The following is a 13,367-nucleotide window of genomic DNA, read 5'->3' on the forward strand; positions in this document are numbered from 1 at the left end:
CGTGGGGGTGCAGGCCGGCCACCTCATGCCAACCCCCAGCCCACTGCAGTAGAGGTCAAAGATAGGCCATTTCCCACCCAGCCAATTAAGTAGACCCTGCCTTGTCCTTGTGTTTGAGTTTATGACCCCCAAGTTCAAAACCTAGGTTATAAATATGTAAATGAAAGTCCGGGGAGAAGATGACTGCCTGTGGGTGGAAGAACAAGATGAGTGGCAGAATTGGAGCTAAAATCTAGGTTCCTCTCTCCCAGGAGGACCAGTGTTCTCATCTGCAGTTACCCAGGGGATGCTCCCAGACAGTCCACGGAGCATCACTGAGGTTACTGGAAGGTGTGCGTAGCAGACTCTGCTTCCCATATGCAGATGAGAGCTGAGTGCTGCTGTCACTGTGGCTCTCTCTAAGCATGATTAAATCCTTCCCAAACCCTGGGCAGGTTCTGCCCCACTGCATTAGTACTGACCCACCCTCCTTTGGGACTGTGGTCAATGGAGTCAGCGTAAATGCCAAGTAAATAGGATTAATGCAGCCACTTTGAGGCCCCCTGAGGGCAATATTTATCAAATTTAAGTACACATACCCTCTTTGACCCAGCAATTCCACTCCTAGGAATCAGTAATAGATATATTCACAAAATATCCCAAGATTATATATCCCTTGAAGTTCCTTGCCTCACAGAAAACTGGATGCAACCTGTAATAGGATATAAGTTACTAGCCCGTCTTGTAAAAGAATAGGAAATGACTATTTAAAACTCAGATGAATTGCAGGGCTAGTAGTAGAAGGTCTGCCCAGAGGATGCACAGTTAAATTACTGACGAAAAAGTGCAGGGTGTCATGTATATGTGTTCATGCCAATTTTAAATAGTATATATAAATGTATCAGCATATGTATAAATGCTCTGAAGAAAGATGCACAAATATTAACATCTTTAGAGAAAAAGACCAGAGGTCAGAGTGGGAAGACGTTTGTTTTTATTCATTCAACAGCTGACCTTATGGGATTTAAAACGATATCAGCAATATATTTTGCTTTTTAATGTTAAATCCAGAAATTCAGTTGAATGTTCAGATAATGCAGCAGGATTGGGGGCATTCATGGTACAGTTTTTTTTTCATTTGTTCTGTCACTGAGCACTGGTATGCTATTCACTCCGGCAGCGGCCAGGTGTGTTACTCTGGGGTTCTACTGTGCTCCAGGCCCCAGCTAAGTCCTTCGCTGGGTGGAGTGAGAAATTCGGGCGAGTGATGAGGAGCATGTGGCCACGTTAGGGGGAGGGAAAAATAAAAGCAGCCCTTAAATGTCTCAGAGCAGTAGTAGCAGGCAGTCTGGAATTGATGTTCATAGTGGCTTCAAGACTCTGGTACTTCCAAATACGAAAGAGAATTTCCTACCATGAGACTGATGGTGTGGGGATAGAATGTCTGTGCTGAATGGGCTGTAATAGAAGAATCCAGGCTGGGTAGACAGCACAAGAATGAAGAGCAATTTGGAGGGAAATGATGAGTGGGACCAAGGCATGGGAAATGAGAATGGCTGAATATAAGGGGAGGCTAAGAAAGTTCAAGGTCATTTGGCTTAGGGAGGAGATCTGCTATTTATTGAGGGGCTCTAGGCTAATGCTAACTTCCTCATTTAAAAAAAATCTGTAGAATATATCACGCAGATGTTTTAAGGACTTAGGAGTGGAACGCACATTCCGTGGTCAGTTTGTTTGCAATACCCACCCAGCTGTGCTAGCTCTTACATAAGTGTATGAGTGCAGAGGAAGAAATTGAGAGAGCATGTGGCGCACTGCTGGCGTGTGTGTGTGTGTGTGTGTGTGTGTGTGTGTGTGTGTGTATGTGTCCCCATGTCTGCCTCTGCCTCTCATCTGAGACTCCTGCTTCCAGCTGTGTGGCAAGGGCTTCCCTGATCTTTTGAGACCTTGATTTCCTTTTCTGTGAGGGGGAGAAAAAAGGTTAAAAACAAAAAGATTAAAAAACAAAAAGAAAAATTAAAAACCAAAAATACTTTAAAAAATGTGTATGCTGAGTACTTACACACTGCAAGACAGCTGTAATCTATAGGTAATCACACATTTTGAAATGAAGTGAGTTTGAATGTTTCCAATACCTAGAAATGAGCACATCTGAGGAATTAGAAATGCCACTTGTCTTGATTTGATCATTAAACTGTACATATGTATATCAAATTATTATAATGTCCCATAAAATACAAATATTGTGTGTCTTCATGAAGATGATCTTGCACAGCCAGCATTTATCTGGGCCATCCAGGTTTCCAGATAGTTTCAAATGTTATCATTAAGTCTTTTCCAAGACTCTTAAAATATGTGAGGTAAGAAAGCAAGGACACAGGAGGGAAACATCTCCCTAAAAGGTTACATAACTCAAGATTTAAACCTGGATCTGCAGGGCTCCTAATGGCTGGAGATTATATATCTCCCCACTATACATCCTGATGCCTAGCTGTGATTTCATATACTCTGTTCTGAAACCAGAGGCTTGGGAAATTTTTACAAAGATGTCTGGTTATATGATGGCCACTTCTTATTGTTGGAGAACGTGTATAAATTTCAGTACGCTAACAAGACCTACATGCTATTAGACCATCTCAAGACAAAAAAAAAAAAACTCTTGAGCAATGTATTTAATTTAGATTTTGCAAAACCCAGTGTTTAATCAGAGATTCTTCATTAAAAGTGTATTCACTAGGAGCTTACAATAAGTCATAAAAAATAAGTTTAAATCCACAGCATAGCTGTTCTCCTGGGTATCCTTAGTTCAGAGGCTACAAAAAAAGGAGGGGACACTGTAGGAAGCTAGTGCCGCTCAGGTCCCGCATGAATTATTCAAAACTTACACACCATGGTCTATCATGCGCATATCTGTTATGTCGTAATTATTCCTTCAGAAGTGCTTTAATAATCATTTGGTATTTAATTAACATGCCCTATTTGTCTTCGGAAGCAAGAGCAAGCAGGCTAAAATGAAAATACAGGTTAGCCACGATCCTGGTGTGTATCAGCCCAAGGAGAAGCTGTTTGGTTTTAGCTGAGCTTTTTCTGCTTTTGTTCTTAACCTGGTGCTAAACACCAGACTCCAGTCCCCATTTCTAGAGTACTGGGATTTGTGGTGCTGTCTTCCTTCACAAGGAAGCATGAAGGCTGTGACTTCCCTCAGCTTCAAAGGTAAAGGTCCAGTGCACTTGATAAGGAGGTAAAGCATGGCCCATGCTTTAAAGGAGGAGAGACCTGCAGAAGTCAGGCCGGTCAAAGTTAGCAATGCTCTTGTTATGACCATCTGTCTACCTCAGCAGTCTCCTACAATGGTTTACTCTACCCTTCCCTGATGCAGGACCGAAGTGGATGCACTCGTGTATAAAAACATACATGTGTGGGGATGATTATAATGAGTGTGTGTTGCTGTGGAAGCATGCAGATGTGCACAGATGTTTAGACAGGCATATGTGTAAGTTTAGGAATAAAATTTTTCTTTGAGCAACTGGAGTGAGCTAATACAGTAGAAATTGCACTTGTTTTGATGCTCTTCTTGAAGGTGGCTATTCTGTGACAACAGACAGCAGTCACATTGAGCCTTCAGCTCTCTGCGTCATGTCGGTAGCCAGAGCTAATCTGCATAGCCAGACTGACTCACCAAAGGGCTCAATATTCTCCCATGGTTCCTCACAAAGGGGTCCTTTAGGAAATTTGTCATCAGCGCAGGTGGTTTGGCTCTGCGCACAGTCACCTGCTAACATGCTTCTCCCGCTATGAAATCATACACCTCTGTACATGGTGAACAAGGAGAGGGGTACAGCACAGTTGCAGCTAACAAAGTGCTTTTAAATGCAGCAGGTTTACAGCAGATGGCCATATAAGAAGGAAGCAGAGTTCCTTAGAGAAACAGCTAGAAATTGAGCCAAGTGCAGGTAAACCAGTCTTAGCAGCCAAGGGCGGGGGGGGAACTGCCTCAGAGGACAGGAAAGTAGGAAGCATCATTTTGTCCTCTGTGTTTCTTACCATTTATAATACCTAAATAAATCTCCAGGACATACTCTCTAAACTCTAGGCCAGGGATTACAACTCAAATGCCTTCAAGTAAAGTAATCGAGTGAAGTGGGCAGGCATAATAAAATCACTTCTCTGCAATTCGAAAAACAACAATGCAGGCTTGATGATGAATGGCAGTGGGCACAGAAGCCTCTGTGTTAGGAGGCAGCAGGGACATTCACGGACGTTGCTGAACTTGAAACACAAATTGCCTACACCTTCTCCAGAGGATGATTACCACCAAGCTTTATGTCATGGGAGCAGGGGCCCAACTAGGGGTACTCAGGGTCCCACAATTACAGCATTGATGTGCATTTTCCGATACTAACATATTTAGCTTGGATTTTTCTTCTAAGACTTTGGAAACCATACTAAATGCCAGTTTGCCACGCATGCTGTGGGCATACTCAGAATGTTGGGGTTCTGCGGGAACATCTCAGAGAGTGACCTTTGCCTCCAGTCTCTCTCTTTGGTCCACCTAGGCATGATGAATTCGTGGCCAGAGACATAAGCCTGTGGGTCTGAGTGGCTTTGCATTGAAACACTTGAGGGTATGAAGAGAAAAGACAAGAGTACTGGACGGAGACCCTGTAGTTATGCCCACATCAGTTTCACAGCAGGAAATAAATCATTAGGAGTATCATTGGGGGCCTCTTGCCCAAAGCGTGTAAAGCACGCGTACATCCGTAAGAAATGTCTGCGCTTTCTATGTGGGGCTTGCGTGGGAAACACTTTCAGTGGAGGCAGACATTGGTCACCTCTGCTTCTTGATGCATGAGGTGGCTGGTTGAGGTGAGAAGAACTGCAGTGTGCCATAGAGTCTTGTCTGTTTTTTAAGATTGTTCCAGTATGAGGGAACTCTTTAATAATCAGTGTTCACCAGTCTTCAAAAGGCCCCTCTTCCTTGTGAAGTTTGATACTCTGATTATAGGTGTCTCAAGTTCCTTGCTGTAAGAGCCAAGAGAAATCCCTGGAGCCACATTAACAGCCTTCAATCCAGAGCACTGTGTCCCTTTTCACTGTCTCATAGACCAGGACAGCTGGGACTTAGAGATACTACTAATTCAGGCTCTTCAGAGTCTTATGTCCGACTGTGTGGCTTATCCTTCCTGACACTGGGATTCATTCCCATTGGGTGACATCATCTCAGCCGGAAGCCTGCCCTCCCTCCTTCACAGATGGGCTAGGGTGGGGTGAAACTGCATGTTATTCAGGCAAATAAGGAGAGACAGGACAAGGGTGTAAGAATGTCGGCCAAGGGCCCTAAGGGACTTGGGTCTCTGAAGTATCTCTGATGTGGTTGTTGTCCCTTTGGGAATATTTACAGGGATTATAATGCAGCTGTTTAAAAAGACAAACAGACAAAATGCCATGCTTGGAAAACAATTGATGCACTGTCAGTTCTGTTCCAATCTATCCTTAAAATAGGTCATGCTGGGTATGTTGCTGTGTACCTCTAATACAGTTCTTCAGTGACTAAGGCAAGAAGATGATGAGTTCCAAGCAACTTAGAGCTCTATAGTGAGGCCTTATCTAAAATCCAAGTAATATATTCATAAAGAAATCAAATAGATTATGCATCCAGATTATTTAAAATAAAAAACCACAAAAGGTTATATAAAAATGGTATTTAGCTTCTGCTATGCAGTTTGTGGTACAATGTTAGTAAAAAGAGAATGTAAAACAAAGGTCTCTCTATAGATGTGTGTATATAGATATGCATATATAAAAGTACAAACAACTTATAAATAAAAAGGCTGAAATGAATAAGCAAAATACTTATAATTGTTATTGTGCACTGAAAATTATGGGTAATTGTTTCTTCCTATGTTTTCTGAAACGTCTTTATACTATATATAGCTTTAAGGAAATAAAGAATACTTCTTTTTTGTATGTATAATGTAAAGTCACTGAAGTGACTGGAACTAAAGTAGAGATAACGACTCATTAAAAAAAGAGGCTGTAAGTTCTGATTTTCCCACAAACCTAGGACTTACTGTCAGTAGGAAGCACTATTTTTTTCATACTTTCTTCTTTGTCTTTCCTTTGTACATGATCATACTCAAACTACTATTGAGTGACCTTCTTTCTGATTAATAAAACAGGGAGCAGGTTTGTAATTGAAAACGAAGTTTCAAAGGCAGGAGCTTGGACGGGCAAGCATGTGCATGCTGAAGGAAGAAAAAAGGGGTTCTACCTTTGAGTGTAGGCACTTCTTCTCTGATCAGCCAGCGGCAGAGGGGAGAGGGACAGAGGGAAGCTGCCCACCCGACTGCTTGGGAGTGTGAGGCCTTGGGGCTGAGACCTCCCTCCCAGCCGACCCCCAGCTGTGCTTCTTTCATAGGGGCGGGCAGAGCCTGGCAAAAGCCTGCTGTCAGTTCTACAGCAAAGTGATCTAAAACACTTACAGAGAAAGTTTAAATCCCAGGGACAAAGGAAACTCTGAGGCAATCCTTCCCAGCAATTTCAATTTTCAAGTGTACATGACAACCTACAAATACTTTCCCGTAAAATCTCTACAGTTACAAAGCATATGACCTGGGTTATATATTTTTCTTCTTCTCTATTTTGGGAAGAAAAAACAGTAGAATATTCTCCCCAGACCTTCTCCTCCTGTGCCTACTTTCCAAGGGGAGGTGATTGCTGTGGCAGATTGGAATCTACACAGAATCTGTTAGGCACCCTTATATCCAAACCCATAGCCAAGCACACACTAATGAATGCATCTTTTTTTTTTCCCTAAGCAAAACACAAAGTCTTAGGTTTTTCATCCCCTGGGCTCTAAATCTCACTTATTCTAAACTCTTTTCCAGAGTAATAATGCTTCCACGTATGAGTCACCAAATGCTAAATGTGCTCTTCTCAGCAAATGCAATTCGTTTGAGAATAACTCCCAACAAATTGCCTGCGATATTTCCTTATTGCTGGAGACAGTGCCGATGCCAGGGTGGTGGAGAGCGGCACAAAACCTGCCGTTAGTTTTAATCCTTCCCGTATTTTTAGTTACAACAGTGCTTGTGATGTGTAATGATTCCTTTTTCGTTTTCTTGAACGTTAAAATACAGGAATAAGATGAGGAGGGGAAAGGGATGTTTTCCTTTGAGAAACCATGAGTCACCCTGTTTCTGCAGACTCTCAAGGTTATGAAGGGGAAATTGGGACTTGCTAGTGGTAAAGGGTCAGGGCTTGCTGTTGCAAGTGGTCCCAGCAGGGTCTCCAGAAAACCCGTATTTCTTTAGCTCTCTCCCACTTAATACCTATTGCTCAACAAGAACTTTCTTGGGATTAGGGGGCAGATGGCTCGGTGGTTAAAACACTTGCTGGGTAAGTGTGAGGACTAGAGTTTGTCTCCCTAGAACTTAAGTAAATGCCTGGGAGGCTGTGGCAGCCTGCCTGTAATTCCAGCCTTGGAAAATGGAGACAAGATCTCCAGACCAAGCTGGCTACCAGACTAGACATACCTGCAAGCTCTGGGTTTGATTAAGAGACCCTGACTCAGTTAATAAAATGAAAGAAAACGGATCAAGGATGATTCCCAACGTCAACCTCTGGGCCTCCATATACACACGCACATAACTGAGCCCACAAATATTCACAACATAGGTACACACCCATGTATGTGCACGTGCGTGTGCATACACACACGCGCACACCACAAACTAGCAAAGAACTCACTGAGTAGAAAATAACTTCAGTACACGTGTTCATGCCACATTTACACGGGTTATTTGCTAAGATCTTACCAAAAGATAGTTTCCACCTTCTTTGGTGTTCCTAGTGCCTCATTAATTCTAAACCTTTGCATAACCCCAGTAAATGAAATTCATTGGAGTAAAATACTATTTAACTCTAAAATAATTTGGCAATATTAAACCAGGCAGGCACCATCTTTTTTCCAAGGTCAAAAAGTCTAGACGTTATCTCTGTGTTCATGGACACTGAGGTCTGTCCTTTCTAACTTAGTGACAGTGAGAAGGGGTGAGAATGCCAGCAAGCATGAAGTCACTTTCATGGGCTTGACAAGAGGGTACGGAGGTTTGATGCCAGACAGCAAACCTAACCCTGGTGCCTCTTTGCTCTGTGCTACTGGGCCTTTAATCAGTATCTGAACTGTAATGCCTTCATATGTAAGATTAGAACAGTGGTGCCTGCTCTGGAATATTCCTGAAGTTCAAATGAGTACATATGAGGTATATTAGTTAACTGTCTACTACTATTACAAAGTACCTGTGATAATTGTCTTTTAAGGAAGAATGGTTTATTCTCCCATAGCTCATAGGTTCCAGTCCATAATCCAGTGGCACCATTACTTTGACATCCACTGGAATAAAACTGGTGACATCATGAACCATGAAGAAGAGGAGAGAGAGGCAGGAGCTGAGGCCCCATAAGCCCCTTTGGGTACAGTGCTCCTGAAGACTTAACAGAGGTCTCATTAGGTTCTCTTCTTGGAGTTTCTATCACTTCCCAACACTTGTCACCCTGAGAATCAGAGCTTTAACATGTGGACCTTTGAGGCACAAAGATCCAAATCATAGCAATAGGTATTCATCCTAGGTCCACTTCTGACTGTGGGTGTGGACTCACACTGGAACTTTTCATACTGTCTGGTGCATAATGGATACAGACCTGCTGGTGAGCAGTCTTTGGAAACCTCCATCTTCTTAAAAGAAGGTTGTGTAATATTGTAACACTGAGGAGCCCAGAATTTTCTAAAATGTCTGTGTCAGCCCAGAACGCCTACTACTACCAAAGTGATGGCACCATTGACCTGCCCAACCAGCAGGCCCCTTCAGTGTGAGCAACTTTATTTATATACATGTACCATCTCCATAGTAGTCTGCTTTCCTGCTCCTTGCTGTGCCCTCAGAGCTGGGACTAAGAGTCACAGTGAAATCTAGGAGTTTGCTCATATTGAAGCCAAAGAGCTAGAGGAATGAAAGCATGCCCTGCATATTGTCTGGTTGTGTGAGGGGTTGTTACCGTTGTTTCTAAAGTAGGGTTTTCTGGATCCTCTTCCCAGAGAGTAGAAGTCAGAACCTCTGAAATTCTATAGCTTCCTTTGTTAGGGGCCCTGGCTTTTGGCTGTGGGTAGCCTCCAGTTTGTGAGAAAGAATGTAGAATTAGGTTTGGGGGTCTGTCTTCTCACTCTTCCTCTTCTTAGCCTTTTCCACCCAACATAATTTATCCAGAAAGGGCAGAAGGGAAATAATTTCCCTAAGTTAGTGATCTCGGTCAGCAAATGACAGTGAAACTGAGCTGGGAGTCCTCACAGAGTAGGGTCTCCCTCCGAGTGATCCTCTCTAAGCTTGCGGGGAGGGGCATAAGATAGCTAGAATATGGTGAAGGTCCATGGTTTCCATCATCACTTGGCTGAGTCCTGCTGCTGAGACATAGATCACTGTGCCTGTTTCCTTGGTAGTAAAGGGAAGGAATTAGGGTTGCTCAGAATGTGTAGAGTGCCGTATGGGTATTGGAGGTATTGGAGGTCCACCCACCAGGCTTCCCTCCCCGCTCCCCGCCCTAGCACTCCCACTTCCATAGGAGGAGTCCCATGTCATCTATTCAATGTACTAAGGGTCTGTGGAAACATCCACTAAATAAAACAGTTCTGTGTGGGCCTTGGGACTAGATCCTCAGAGAAACCATTATGATTCCCTGATATTTACAGGAGCAAGGAAATAATTTTTTTTTAAAGAAGAGAGATCTGGCGGTGGGCCATGGGCAATGACAGCAATGACAGAAAAGATAGATGGAGACTAATGAATGTCAGTGAAGTGTATACTCTACCCATCCCTGAACAGCAGTGGCTCCTTCTAGAATACTCCGTCACCCTACCTCATTCACAGTATGCCACCACAGTGCCTTCTTCTTTTCAAGGCAACTAGAATAGTTGGTCCAGCTTGGACTTTCTGGAAACTGAGTCATGGACAGTCTTCTGATCAGTAGGATGCAATCCAGCTCTCTCTTCTTGCAGAATGCTGAGGATCCCAAGGGTTTTTAACTTGTTCCTGACAGGGAAATACTGATGCAACAAGATCATTGGGCTTCGGGGGACACCAGATTTGCATCCCCAGGGTTCTTGGCTGCTCTGGAATCCATTGTTGATCTATCTATCTCCTGTGTCTCCTGTATGGGGAGACTCGGGGCTTATTCCTTGTCAAAGAACTGAATAAATAATAGGCATATGGTGAGAGAGTGACAGTCTGTGACTTTTTAAATGAAAATTTATATGCAAATGTACACTAAAGTACCAGTTAATTTTTAATTGGCTTTCCAAATCAGCATGAGGGGAGACCGGTATTTGTCTATCTGCTGGTTTAGTGACGGCAGTCTCCTCAACACTCAGTGAACAACTGTGTTCTTGCTCAGAACTCTTCCACGTTCCTCCCTGTCCTCCCTGACATGACCCCACTGGCCCATCACCTCCACTCTTCCCAACGCATTTCACTTTGCCATGCCCACTGCTCCATTCTGCAGCCTCCCTTTATACCATGTTAACTATACTTACTTCAGTCTACTTCTCAAAGGGGTGTGCGCTACATGCTAAGCTCTCTCGGCATTTACCCTGTTCCCATTACAGTGTAGGCTTTGTGTCAGCAACTCTCAAATTTCAATCCCCGTGACCCTCACAGGCGTGATGGCGGCGGCGGCTGCTATTTAAAACATCGGTGGTGGGCCAGGCATGGTGACACACAACTCTAATCCCAGTACTTCAAGGGCTGAGACAGGAAGATCAGGAGTTGGAGGCTAGCTTGGGCTACTTTGCAAATCTTAAACTCCAAGCTGTTGTATGTCCCATCCCAGCTCCTAATTTAGATAGTCTGGGATGGAATCTGAGTATTTCCACTTCTGAAAGGTTCCCGGATGATGTCACATTTCTGATCCAGAAGTCAACTTTGACAGTTTCTGTGCCATCCTCCTACTCCCACATAACCTTCCCTCTGTAATCCCCGCTCCTGCTCCGTGAGCCCGTTAGTGCTTCCCTTCCCCTAGCTGCCTAGCATGGGTCGAACTCATCCATTCCACATTCTCCATCCTTTAGCATCTTGTGCATCTCTGTAGCTCCTCACAAACTAAACACACTCATCGGTGAGTTATTTACCTGAGTCTGACGTCAGCACACTTCTGTAAGCCCCAAGAACAAAGACCTGTAACACTCCGCCTTTACTCCTGGTCCTAGCAACAGCTCGGTTTGAGTAAGTGCTCCAGGCATGCTCAGAGACATCAAGAGCATGAATGGGTGAATGACTACAGTTTACAGTGATTTATAGTGTGTTTCAAGACCGCTAGACCAAAGGACACAAAGAAATGATAAATTTTGAGGTGATCAATATGCTAATTGCCATAATTTAATCATTGCACACTGTATACATGCATCAAAAATCATATTTGTGTGGACAATTATTACATGTCAATTTTAAATTCAATTTAAACTCAAAGGAAGAAAAAATGATTCATTTTAAGCATGGGCAGAGCATTAGAAGGACTATTCATTCACATGGCACAGGCACATTGCAAAGCTCTGGCCAAGGGGGTGGGGGGCACATCTGTCTAGTTAACCAGATCGGCCAGGTATGCCTCGGCAGCCAAATAAATGACAGCCACTAGGTCAGCCCTCCCTCACATCCTTGCTTTGCCCTGTTTGTACAAGACTGAGTCATACTTGGAGCAGATGGGAGCCTTCCACAGACTCCCAGACCTACTTCCTGTCCCAGGCTCAAGGACTGTAGCAAGTCCTTCCTCTCTGGAGCCTGTTTCCCCATCTATGAAACACGAAGATCATACTTCGGCAGTAAAGTTTGCTGAAGACCACTCTGAGCGACAGTGCTCCATTTTAATTGGGTCCGATAAGGATTAGGGTATTGGGATTTTCTTTTCCCTTTGGCCAGGTCACGGCAGAAAAAGAGTCAAAGTGGGAGGGTGGGCTGAGCTCTGGAGTTAAGGGTGAAGATCTTTGCTTCTCTCAGGGGTGTCTGCGTGGAGCCATCCTTAGTAATTGGGAAGGAGGTGTCTAGGAAAGGCCAGATTCACATTCTCAAGGAGTATCGTGGAGCGCAAAAGGACAAGAGGTGCCCACAGCCTGCTTTCTGCGCCCCCCCCCAAGGGCAGCATCCACCCACCTGCCTGGATAAGCGCTGGGGACTAGAGTGTACAAACTCTGAAACGTGGGTGGCTATTTTGGTTGAGTGCCCCCAGAAAAATGTATGTCCTTTCTGTCATTCTCTCTTTAGCTTTTTCCAGTTGCCTTCGTAGCCCTGAACCTGAGGTCTGGTGCTTACTTCCTGTCCCGGGTTTGCAGAAAAGAAACCAAAGCAGCGTCGTTTGAAAACTTCTTTCTTCACTGTTTGTGTCTTTAAGTTTGTGCCTGTGACAATTCAGTTTTCATCCTTGGAGAAATATGTTGGCTATTAAACGCAATTAGATTAAGAAAATATCAGAAATTAAAAAGAAAGAGTAAGAGAGGTGAGAGTCTTCATTTTCTCTGCTGTATCATTTAGTTAACAGACTACAAAACAGACTAAGGATACTTTTGTCTGTATCTTTGTTGCCACTTGTGGGGCCAAACACAGAGCCTTGTGCATGTCAGGCAGCGCCTTCCACTGAATAACCCTACCCGGGTATCTGGAGTTCCATTGTCACCCTCTCTTCAGGTGTCTCTTAACCTTGTGTCGTTTTGTTTGCGGATGTGTTTTCTTCCTGTGGGTACACAGAGGGTTCAAGACACTAAGGAACAAGCTCGGGGTGCGGGTGGGCACTTTGCAGGTTCAGTGGCGGGAGCCTTAGAGAAGTTGATGGGAAGAATTAGAATTGAAGGGTTAAAAGACTCTTAAAAGGCCAGGCCATTATAGGGCCCATTACTTTCCATACATTCTGTGAAATCACATGAATGCAGAGAAAGAGAGGGAGGGAGGGAGGGTGGAGGCAGGGAGGGAAGAAACTGGCTTCGGTTCAGAACGTCAATTATGTCTCTTTTTTTTCTTTTAATTCCTTTTCACAATTTATTTGACATTTTGAACAGTGGCCAAAAAAGCTATTATAACTATAAAACATATTCATTGGGATAAATCTCATTAGTTGAAAGATTTAATTAAAGTATTGACATGCTTAATTGATACGTGTAAGCCAAGACCATTTTCCTGTCTCATTTCCATATGCTTTCTGCTTTAAGGGATGCAAGGAGCTATATCTTTAAAAAAAGAAAAGAAAAAAAAAAGCTCCCTCCATAAAATTGCTATAGATTCATCTACTCCTGCCATCCCCAGGGACCACTTCCTGCCACTCTCCTTGATTCCCAGCCAGCTACTCCTCTA

The 13,367-nt window shown here is 43.7% G+C and overlaps 1 protein-coding gene across 1 annotated transcript in view; it reads left to right on the top strand.

Moving 5' to 3' along the window:
- Slit3 (slit guidance ligand 3) overlaps positions 1-13,367 on the top strand; it is a 571,841-nt gene that overhangs the window by 351,545 nt on the left and 206,929 nt on the right. The window lies entirely within an intron of this gene.

The sequence above is a fragment of the Mesocricetus auratus genome, unplaced genomic scaffold (assembly GCF_017639785.1).
Source record: "Mesocricetus auratus isolate SY011 unplaced genomic scaffold, BCM_Maur_2.0 Super-Scaffold_100007, whole genome shotgun sequence".
NCBI classification, from domain to species: domain Eukaryota; kingdom Metazoa; phylum Chordata; class Mammalia; order Rodentia; family Cricetidae; genus Mesocricetus; species Mesocricetus auratus.